Below are 12,585 nucleotides of genomic sequence, written 5' to 3'. Positions count from 1 at the left end.
GACAACTTAACCTCTGACCCCAACACTCTTTGAAATGAGTAGACTACTTGACCGGAGCTGACAACAATCCAAGTGTCTCTGCAGCATCCAACCCCCAAATTGAAAGTGAAGGAAAGAGTACAAAGAGGATGAGCTACAAAAAGAGAAAAGAAAAAGAGGTTATTTCTGGAAAAAAAATAAGGGGGGGATTCTTATAAGGACTCTGATGAATTTCTGGTCAAAATGACATCTTTACAGAAATCATTAAAAAAAAAAAGAGTGCAGTTGTGCACATTATGGCTGCAAAAGGAAAGAAGTGGGCTTCTTAATATCTGAAACACCACCTTATCAGGTCTCCACAAGAATGGGTGGGAGGCTCACGGCATGCCTTTCCTAAAGCGGCGAGTGACTGCCTCTAACACTTGCCATTCACTATCCCCTTTAGTTCTCTTTCCTCCCTGTGTCTTTTGCTTTATTGTGATTCTTGCTGAGCCTCTTTCCTGCTGCTGATTTGAAAATGAAGACCATGAACCGGACCCTCCTGCTTTCTCTTTTAAGCAGATGCAAGCAGATTCTCGATGACACTGGGACAAACATCAGCGAGCGCCAGTTCAGTGGGACCGTTTCCAACACCACAGTGAGCTCTCTCTCCAACATCGGTCCAGCTACCACCGTCTCCACCACCAGTTCTAGAGAGACCTATGACAACGCTCACTTCTATATCCTGTTTGTAATGTTCTTCTACTCTTTCCTCGCCATGACACTTTTTAAATGTTTTATAGACAGCGACGAAGAAAAAAAGGATCCCTATGAGGAGTTCATAAAAACCGGGCGGCCGTCAACACAGGCATTCAACGCAGACCACATGGCAGAGAAGTTTTACTTTGAAGAGGAGAACAGCCTGTGAGCCACGGGCTTTCTAAGGAGAAGGAGAAGGAGGGGTATGAATGCATACGGGGGATGTTTTGACAGTCACCAAGCCAGAAAAACGTCAGGGCAGACTACTCAGGCAAGACCTGCTAGTGATTTTGAAAAACCTGTAGTAGATTCATTCCCCCCCCTTCCATCTGACAATCAGGAGCCTTATGCAAGCAGGCTGTTCGACAGGCAGGAGGAGACGGCTGCCTCTGATGATCTGAGAGATGGGTGGAAACATAGAGAAGTGTGGGTCAATGGCAGGCCGGAATCTCCTCCTGTGAGGCCCAATCAGGATCCCTAACAGCAGGGCCTTCAACATGGGTACACCACAGGGAACCTGGGATTCGCAGCAGACTGAGGGTGGTGCAGGGCAGAGACTCAGTGAGTGCGTGTGTGTGATAAAAATGTGTGTGTTAACCAGCCATTTAATTATCTGTAAATTCCGCTTGAACTTTTTACAGCATTATTTTTATTTGTCAAATAAAAACAAAACAAAAACTTTGAATCCTGTGAGAGCAAACAGATAAGCGTTATTTAAAAATATATATAACTGTATATTATATGTTTTTAGACAAACAAGTTCAACAGTAGCCATATGCTTGTGAAAAGACAGTATTTTTCTAAAAGGATGAAATGACATCCAATTCTCAAATTGGTTCTAATTAGACCCAAAGCTCCGTGGAATATCCAGGACCGAGCGACATTCCTTTGCCATTACATTGTAACTGATCTGTGGAGACTTGACGCACGGCTACAGGGCCGCCCCAACCTCTGCGTGACCCCACATGATCTAAGTTTACAAAGCTGTGGCGAAACGTGAACCCACGACTCACTCTACAGAATTAACTTCAGGGATTGTGCAGAGGATTGTGCAAAGAGAACACACGCTTCTCATTTGCGCAACGCAGCGCAAACGTTACCTTCGCGGAGAACAGGAGGACGCTTCAAATTAGCAGACCGGTGTGTGCCAAAAAGTGATCGCCTGCCAATAACTGATTTCCAATGTTTCCATGTGTTGTGTATGTGTAATGTCTTCACGTATATTGGTAAATAGACTTTAGTGAACAGGATTTACAAAGGATCTAAATACAAATTTAAAAGTTACTTGTTTTTTTTTAATGTATCTTTATGAATCTTAGTTATACCCGCATTATAACCAATCTGGTCTTTTTTGTCAACTTAAAATATGTTTCCAGAACTATTCTTATATTTGTTGCAATTTCAGGTACCTTCTTGGCCAGATCACGCTTAAAAAACACAACAACGTGTTTTTATGTAATTTTAACTATATATATATATATATATATATATATATATATATAAGATATATAAAATCCTCTTCACCAAAAAGTGCTTCTACCTTGTGACAATAATGGTGTTTGTGGCTCAAGTGACTTGCAATCATTCATGAGTGACACATTTGACATATATTTCGCATATAGGCCAACAAGTCCTCTACAGCAGTTTAAATACGGAAAGTCCCTTTTTTGGTAAATACCGGAAATCACCTTTTGGCAGACAGTCACTTTTTGGCAGCTACAGTGTGATATGCATCTCGGGTCATCGCGCAGACACGGAGTAAAAGTAAAGATACATAATAATAAACTAAAAATGCAAAAGCCTTCTTCTGGATCCTGCAGAAGTTAAGTTTCCGGGGTCAAAGGTGGGTCTGGAGCGACACCGGTCTAATTTGAACTATCCGCCACAAAAGGTTATGCCAATCCCCGAGGCCATGTGGAGCTGTTTCCTCTTTTTCACTCATAATTACATTTTTGTCTCATCCTCCTGGCATGAAGAGTTTGGGGTCACCACCTGTACTAGTGTACAGCACCGACTTCACGTTTGGAGCATGACTGCGAATATTTTCTGCGTGGGTTTACGTCATTTTATTACCCCGTGACTTTAGCTGTTTTACCTGCAAACAATCAGAAATAGATATGATATGACTTTTATTGTCTCAGTTGATTAATATATCAGATGTTCTTGGTGCAGAGCCTTCACTGTTTCACTGGAGATGTGGAAAAACATGCATGCAAAACATATATATTTTGTTTGTTGTTGTTGTTGTTGTTTTTTTTGTTTTTTTTTTACTGATAATGTCACTTCTTTTGTATCTTTGTAAATTGGATAAACGACTCAACCGAGGTCTTTAAAATAGACTTTAAGAAAATATTACCTGTTATGTCATCTGAAGAAACGTGCCAATAAAATCCACACAAACTTTTAACTACAGTGCTGGATTGCACTAACATCTGTGCCACTAACGTCAAAGACCTGGGAATATGCTGCCACCTGCTGGCAAAGATTATTCGCCACTAAACCGTTTACTGGCAATATTTTCTCCTGCTACAAGCGTCACCCACGGCCAAGTAATTGTGATTGAGGGCCGGCACTAATAAAACGAGCTGAAAAAAAGTTTGTAGATGTTCACGTGTGCATTAATCAGGGCCATACAATTAATTAGGCTGACTGGTTCACATTGCTTGAGTATCAAAATGGCAAAAGATGACAAATATGCCGAAGGGGAAATTGGCTTCCACCTGACATTCGTACACACCACACACCACACACCACAAACACAAAACAACAAAAATAAGCAAAAACCAAAACAATATACAGAAAATTTCTCTCTCCTTGCATCTCGGGGTTGATTGTCACCCATGCTCATGTTGAGAAATTTGATGACTGGAGGAATAATGGATGATTTTGATCTGTTTTTCTTTTCTAAACAAAAGGGGGGCAATAGCACTGTGTAGACAGTTCAAAGGAGAGGAAAGATTCCTAAAAAAAAAACCCTTATCTTAAAAAATGTAAATTCCTTTGGGATTACATGAAGCTAGGACAGGTTGGAATAAAGGTGATACTTAGGGAACAGAAGCTCCAACAAATGAAGCCGTGCTTTTGCTTCTGCTGTTCACTTCATATTTGTGAACTTTTGTCCGTTTTTCTTCAGTTTTGTCCAGTTTGACAAACGTCTTTGTCTTGATTTGAGTGGCCCGTTGTTCCAAACACTCATGACTGCTCAGATATAAGAGCATTACCTCTGAACAAATAGCATGAAGGGCTCCCACTCATATGCTAAAATATTTAGGTGCCTAACAAAATCTTTTACATTGATTCTAAATGATGATCCCCTTTTAGATTAGCTCCATAGGAGCTACAGCAAAATACACCAGGGTGTTTTCTCATGGGAACCTTGAAATCAAAGCTGGTGCTGTGACGCATTGTTAGATAAAGATGCTTGAAGACGGGCCATTAAGATCCCCAGTCTTGCCTGCTCTAGCATTAATGTTTATTTTTGACAGTGATAAATTTTTACCACATCATAAATATCATTCTCATCCCTGCCAATTAGAGCTATATATTTGTATTAATATGACTTGTTTTCCAGGGATTATAATAATAGGGTTTGATTGACAAAATCTCAAATCATGTCTGAATTTGTCTTCAGACACACTGCACTCAAAAAAATATAACATTAGATTTACTTAAAAAAGTTATGTCAAGTGGTTCCACACAACTGCTTTAAGTAACTTTTAAGAAATGTTGTTACTTAGTTTGAACTCAATACTGTTAAGTTAGATTTACGTAAGTGTATTGGCTAAATGTAACTTAATTGCAATGCTTAGCTGATACTTATCTTTGTTGCTTTAAGCCTACATAACTTGTTTAGGCAATATCTTTGTAATACTGTTACTTAGCTGGTACATAACTTTTCTGCTTTAGAAGGACATAACCTGGTTAGGTAGTATCTTTGTAAAACTGCTATGTAGCTGCTACATAAATTTGTTGCTTTTGAATTATATAAAATTGTTAAGTAATTTCTATTCAATACAATTACAAATAAATCATTTACACTGGTTACTTCCATACAAAATAGCAAAGTTTCTTAAAAGTTTCTTAAAAGTTTCTTAAAAGTTTCTTAAAAGTGATGGGAAGGCACACCATGGTGTGCCTTCCCATCACCATTTGGGAAACACTGCTTTGTATGCATAAAAAAGTAATGATTTATTTTCTTTTATTGAACACACATGAAGAATCTGCAAGAAATCAGGATAATTAAATGTGAGCTAATATCATCTACAAAAGGAAACAATAAATTCTTAGTTATTTAGCACAACACACACAGAAAAAGAAAACTAGCACAAATCAATTAAACCAATCTATTTAACACAGTGGAATATACATTATGAAATATGAAAACATCTGAACAAAAAAAATGATTTCTATTTGTTTATTTGCTACAATGAATGTGTTTATAATTATGCAAGATTACATTAATCATGGCAGAAATAGAGGCTAAGTCATTAATGTCATTGATTTTCAAATGAAGTTCAAATGAATGATATATTACATGTGGGTTTAATGTAATTATATTCTAACAGCACTAAAGCCAAGCCTCAGCAGCACAGGCATGTTTCAGAGTATCATATCTTAGTAAGTGTGGCTATTTCCTTGACCACAGCAGACTGGATTTGTACGGTGAATTATTTTTCTGCCAGATAATTGTGAGAATTTCTTCATTTTTTCTAGATTTTTCCCATAAAATTGGAAGTGAAGTGAAATCTGTTAAAAACCCTTATAATCTAAATATATGGTCAACATTCACATCTGTGTAAAACATTCCTCTATGTTTTTAATGTGAAAAAGAACCTGTCAACTCAGCGTTGGATCTTGACAATAGTTAGTAAAGAGTAAACCCTGTGACTTTTATTATGAAAAAAACAGAAAAGAGTGAATCAAACAAAGCACATGTGCTATAAATGTTTTCTTTGATTGAGTTTAAAATAAAAACTAAATAAGAGCTCAGAAGGATGTAGATGCTGCTACATGAATGCAAACATAGAGTGCTTTATTAATTCTGAAATAGTCAGTTAACTTTATTAGCTTTTAATAGCTTATTTATATTTAGCAGATGAGTGTTGGAGTCTGTCATCACGGTGTCGTTTTATCCAAAAATCACGCTTTCATTGCCCAAATCCTCACACGGGTTTGACCTTCACTGCGCAGCCCTTACAGCTCTCCTGGAAACGTCCCTGAAGCTATGAGAGAGATGAGACTGATTACTGACAAAAGTATCATTGATGCATGTTGTTGTTTTTCTTTTCACTGTAACGTTTACTGTACATTTTAATGCTGTTTGTACTTACAAAAGATGAAATTTCTAAAATTGCTTGTTCTTGGACTTCAGAACGACATTGAAAATTAACCTTTAGGCGAACAATCGCTATTTGGGCAGAAAGAAAGAAAGAATTGCATGTTTAGAATATAATTTAACGTGCAAACTAGAGTAGTTTAAACATTTGGTGATTAGACACTTTTTTCAGGAGTAACACAAACAATGTGAATGTGTAAATGTGAATTTTTGAAATAGCTCTTAAATGGTGACAAACCTGTAGTTGGCTTAGTAGAGACGGAAGAAAGTGTTGGTGAAACGGTGGATGCTGAGACAAAGAAGCCGTTATGATATTTATTGCAGATGTAATGCTGTAGCTTTTTGAGCAGTCTCTGCTTGCAGCGGGAACATTTGTAGTCAAATGTAAATGTGTGTATTTCTAGTCTCTGTGTTTGTCTTCACTTACATTGTCCACAGGTTGAACTATAGTCAGGACAGCAGTCACCCGATTCCACACAATCCTCGTCACAGAAACACTCTCTGTTACAGGAGCTGTTCCGACCAGCGCAACATAGAACTGGTGGGCCCGCACAACCAGTAGCACCTTGAACACACAGAGACAGATATGTAAAAGATGTACTGGTGGACTCATGTGAGCACATGCACATTATTATTTAGAGAGTATTTCTAACTACCTGGAAAAGGTTACCATTAATACTTCTACAAGGTAAAAACATTTATTTTGTATTTTGATTTGAATGAGCTTGAAAGTTAATATTTGGTATGACCACCTTTATTCTTTAGCACAGCATGAAATGTTATCGGCACTTTAAGTATTCTCAGGAAAATGAGTATAAAAGGAACCGCTGTCCAATGAGAAGACCTTTAGAAAGCCTGGGGAACTATTGTTCTGAACTACTTGAAATAAAATAAAATAAATAAAAAATAATGATTAAAAATCTATAAAACAACAACAACAAAAAAAAGGAAAAAAATCTCATTAAAAAAAAGAAAAGCTCATTATTTTGTCACTGAGCACACTCTGAGTGCTGCTGTTTATTTTTAAGGTGACAGCTGTACAATTTGTAAACATGAAAGCTTAATGTCCCGCAGCCTGAAAAAGGAGATGTGGAAATCGCTTCAGTTTGTCTGCAGAGCAAAGTGAAATTAATTTGATTGATTTATTGATTTTTCTAGTAACTATAATGCCAGCAGTTTAAAAAAGAGAGATAGCAGAAGATTAGAATAACATAGCAACATTTGATACATTTGCAAACATTAACAACACCATTACTGCTAATTCAAATAATGTGAACATATGTGAAGTTTCCTGCTAAATTTTCTTTGCTGCACCATCAGCGCGCTGCCTGCTGTAACCCTAATTTCCTTCGGGATTAATAAAGTATTTTGATTCTGATTCTGATATAAGCCCCTTAACACCCCACTTCAAAATTAATATGTCATCTAAACATTTGGACCTCCGCATATTTACCTGAAAAAACACATAAATGCTTGTAAGTACAACCTGTACAGACAGAGGCAAAACTAAGTGCTTAAGTCCTGTGAAAAACTCAGACTAAAAGAAGCTTCGCAACATAAATCATGAACACTAAGCTCTTGTTGAGCGAACGCCACCTTCTTCTTTTTCTACATTAAATTTATGAAGTTCATTTCAGTATAGAGACTCACAGATAAACATCAAAATCGAAAGCATAATAAATACAATCCTGCATTTATAACCATCGTTCCCCCCTTTTTTGTACAGATAGTGCTTCTATATATTCTATATAAAGAATTATGTGTTACTCACTGCTGTAAGGACGCAGAAAACCTGTCAGGAGTAAGAAACACCAAACTAATGACCAAAACCAATCCATGACTCTGACTGTTTGGTTAACTGGAGATGAAGGTAATGACATTTCCAAGTGAATCACATTGACTTATGTAAAACAGTTGACTTCCTTGTTGATTCACCGATGCCTACTGTGTTGCATGTTCAGGTTGTAGGCATGTAGAAAACTATTTCCTTTTCCTGTCTAATTATAATTTGTGACAACCAATTTAATTATGAAGCCTTTTTGTAAACTGGCTTTGATTTATCTTGCGGAGGATTTAGTTAGTGTCAATAGAAAATAACCAGTGATTGAAATAATGAATAAACACAGTAATATCATAGTATTCTCAGAATAATCACACTTATTTCACAGTCTAATCCTGAAAAAGAAATCTCCAGTGTTAAATTAACACTACAGAGTGTCTATATGGGTCCACACCTCTGAGTGTTAAATACAACACTGTTGAGTGTTAAATTAACACTTTTGACAGTGTTGTATGTTTAAAAGTAACCTAGTCAGTTTTGAAGATTAACAAAGACTAACACTGAGCAGTGCTGATTTTCTAACACTGGAAAATAACTCAAAATGTTAGAAATATTCCAGTGTTAGAAAATCAGCACTGCTCAGTGTTAGCCATTGTTAATCTTCAAAACTGACTAGGTTACTTTTAAACATATAACACTGTCAACAGTGTTGTATTTAACACTCAGAGGTGTGGACCCATATAGACACTCTGTAGTGTTAATTTAACACTGGAGATTTTGCTGTGAATGACTTAGATGTATTTCTTGGCTGGACCTCAATGATCAAATTTGAAGCTAGAGCTAGTGGGATTCTAGTTTTATCAACCAGAAGTTCATACTAATCACAGGTGGCTGGGCTTAACAGTGTTAAGGCCACAGAATAGGTGCGTACTATACAAACCGTTTACCCAATTCAAGTGTTGTCTATGTTTGTCGCACATGCTATTTCTTTTTGTCCTTGTCTTTTTGAAAGTCAGTCTCTGAGGGAACTCTGATATTTGAATTACCAATAGACCCTATCTATGGAAATAAACAATTTGATTATAAAATAGGATTTAACCACCTCCCTTATGCTTTCCTGTTGTACTGACATGCACTTCCACTGAAGATATTTTGATCTTATCCACAGGAAGATATTTTTGATTGGCAAACTAATAAACAGCTAAATTATCAATCTGTCAACTGTAATAAACCACTCATCAACTGAAGGCCCCATCATTGTTTGTCAATTCAAAATCTCAACAATTACACCACTCTGTATTAACAAGTACTTGGTCATAGTGGGAAGGAAAAAGTCACTGGAAGAATCAGAGCAGGATCAGGGATGGACAGCCACCTACTGTGACTGAATGGGTTTGAAAGGGGAAGACAAGAGAAAAGACTATAAGAAAAAGAGCCATTGTTTAATAATTGCTAAGGATTAATATAATAGTGATGAATAAACACACATGGAGTAAAACGATGGATTAAACACAGAGCATCATTGGAAGCCTCCCAGCAGCCTAAACCTCTTGCAGGATAAATTAGGGATGGTTCAGGGTCATCTGGTTCAGCCCTAACTATAGGCAAGCAAACAAGCACTTTATATAGCTTTCAGACACTTTCAGACAACTCCCAGCTGAAAACAAAGTGCTGTACACGTGACATGCCAAAAATGATACATTGAATAACAATTAAAAAAATTAGATTAATTAGAATTAATTTTAAAACAATAAAATCAGCACATTAGATTAAGTTAAAAGCTTTGTCAAAAAGGAAAATTTTAAGCCTAATCTTAAAAAAGTTTCCCTAGTGACAGGTGGTTGCCATGGGGTCACTCAACAGTCTGTAGGGCTGTGTGACTTCACAAATATTCTTCCCATGTGAATGTCATCAAGCTCCAGGAACCACTGGCCGGGGAATATAAATTTTTCCCATCACGATTGATACCAGATGGTCATGAACCAGTCTCTAATAATTGTTCAATATGAAGTGAATGAATACAAATATAACATCTAAACCTAAGTACGTAAACAGATACATGTTAAAATGTCACCTGCCTATTAAATGGATAATAGACTAAAAAAAAGTACCAGTAAATTTTTAGATGTAGTTTGTCAAGAGAGGTGGATTGAAAAGGATTGCAGCCCCCCTGGTTTACCTCTCATTTACCTGAGAGAGGGTAAAACGACTTAGCATCCACCCTTTTTATGTTAAAGTGATACAGAGTGTTAAACCAGAGTTTATACATGTGATTTTACTATTAGTTAATCTTGCTCAATTGTATTATTAAAAATATATAAAATCAGAATATAATCAAAAATAGATTTAATCAAGAATTAATACCTGAATCTTGACCTTTTACTTTGATTTGGTGTGCGTACACGTGTGTGTGTGTGTGTTTGTGTGTGTGTGTGTGTACTTCTCTCTGCTGGGATTATTTGCATCAACGGGAAATGCAAACATGGCGCAGCCCGAACAATTGTCGGGGGCATTTAGAGTTTGGTCAGAATGACTAAGCAAACTTTGACTTTGATATGTATGATTTAATAAAAGAGGATATAATGAGTTTTTTGTGATTTACTGGGTTATGTAGAGAAAATGTGAGAAACAGTATTCCTATATAACTGAGCTGATGAAAATCAGTGTTTGACTGAATATGTCATAGTCCGCAGTGCTCGGTGGGTAAAATGCCATGTTTATGCATTGTGTTGATGTCCCTCGTTTCCCTTTTTCCCCACATTGTGTGTGTGTGTGTGCACATCAGTATCTTGGTGTCCTAACTGCACTTGAGGCAGGGTGGATATTACTAGGATTTCCAGGAGAGTTGCGGAAACAAATGGACGAAGTGAGCAGGTTGTATATAGACACCAAGGGAGCAGAAACACAGACCATGGACACTGGGAGAACACACTGCACCGGAATAGGGAAAGCACAGTCACCAGGAGCATGCATGGGGATTTATCTGCATATTGTTTTTGCTTCACAGTAAAAAAACGCACTGTGTTCTACGTAGAAAGTCCTGCATTTGGGTACAGCCTTCGCACACCTGACAGAATATTCATATGTGATAAAGTTATTGATAAATCATGTTAAAGTACGATATAGAAAAGAAGAAAATGCAGTGATTTTGAATTTTGTTTTAAATCATGTTGAAGTAAGGTCACATGCAGAGCGATGATATGTGGCTGGGCCTCTCGTGATTCGATGTCACTGCGGGTAAAGCCAGATGTTATCTCAGAAGATGTAATGCTGTGAAAGAGGTGGGACATTAGGACCAGGTATAAAAGTTTTGTGCAGAAGAAATGACTTGTTCTTCTTTTCATCTCCTGCCAGGCAAGCAGAACAGAAGACTAGCTTTGATATGTCCGTTCTCTCTTTACCATCTATTGTCTCAAAATAGCATTAGCTGTTAATCAGATGAGTATAATTCAAGTGATTTGATTATGTGATTTTTATAATTTGATTTTAATTTGCTTTGCTCCTGCTAAACATAATAAAATATGCTGAATGATCAAAAAGTGTAAATTGAGAACTTTTCCTTTTTAACCCCCTTATGAATCAGAAAAGATATAAACTTTTCATTGTTATTACAGCACAACCTAAAGACTTAACAGGTACCATATAAGTTACCAAGTGCAGAGGGACAGTTTGGCAAGCACACCTTCAGAGGCAGCAGGATCGACATCTGGAGGGCTGAGAAACAATTAGAGCTGGGTGAGTCTCCTTTCTTGCTCCAGCCAAGCTTTGCGTTGCCCACTGGGTAACACTCACAGAGACTATGATTTTTTAAATAGAAAACCAGTTCCAGTTCCTGTTTTGGGGCTCCCTATTTGAAGATCCATAACATAATAGTTAAGCTGACAATTCAAATCACAATGACAGTGGCAGAATTCTATATAGTTATTTTAAAATACACTTCCATGCATTGAGGTTTCACAGGACTGATAATTTGTGTACGCATTTGAGTTTTGCTGCCACACGAGGCCTGTAGAGTCTCCCGCCTTTGAGCCAGACACACCTGAGGATAATCACTCACCTCTTGCTGAGCTGTTGGAATAGTTAAAGTGTTTTTGTCGGCTGGTGGATGTGACTGTACTCACCGTGGCATCTCTTGTTTCCAGGTGGATTGCGGAAACGTGTGGAGGGAGCAGCGCACTGTTGTACATAGGCACCGAGGAGGACAAAACTTCACCACACATCAAGGAGTAAAATCACAGCACGGGGATTGGGAACCCACGCAATGTTTCATAGTTTCTTTTCATTGTAAATAAACACATTTCATTCAGAAAGACCTGCATTTGGCTCCTTCTTCAACCAACCCTGACACCGCTATTATTTTTTCATCAATTTTTCAACTCTACATTAGACCTGTAAAAACCTTTTTCCGAAGTCATTAAGGTTTTTAGAAAAAAAGAAAACAACACTAAACATGGGCGGTTAAAGGTTTTTTAATTTATTCATCACAGAGTTAAAGTGACTGACTGACGATTCATGGTCTGAAAAACGAGAAAAAAAGTTTTGATTTATGTAGTGTATTCTGCATAGGTTACTTTGTGTAATGAAAAATGTCCTTACTGTTTTTCAAAAATGCATTAAGAGTGGTAAAAATGACTTTTATGCTATGAGAATTGAGACAAGTCGACTGAGAAAAACTATAAAGTCACTTCTATTGTAGCTTTGAAAATTGGATAAACAACACTGGATGTATTTGGCTCACTTAACTCTTTAAAAG

Source organism: Astatotilapia calliptera, chromosome 18 (genome assembly GCF_900246225.1).
Source record: "Astatotilapia calliptera chromosome 18, fAstCal1.2, whole genome shotgun sequence".
Classification (NCBI taxonomy): Eukaryota; Metazoa; Chordata; class Actinopteri; order Cichliformes; family Cichlidae; genus Astatotilapia; species Astatotilapia calliptera.
Note: the sequence above shows the minus strand (reverse complement) of the source record.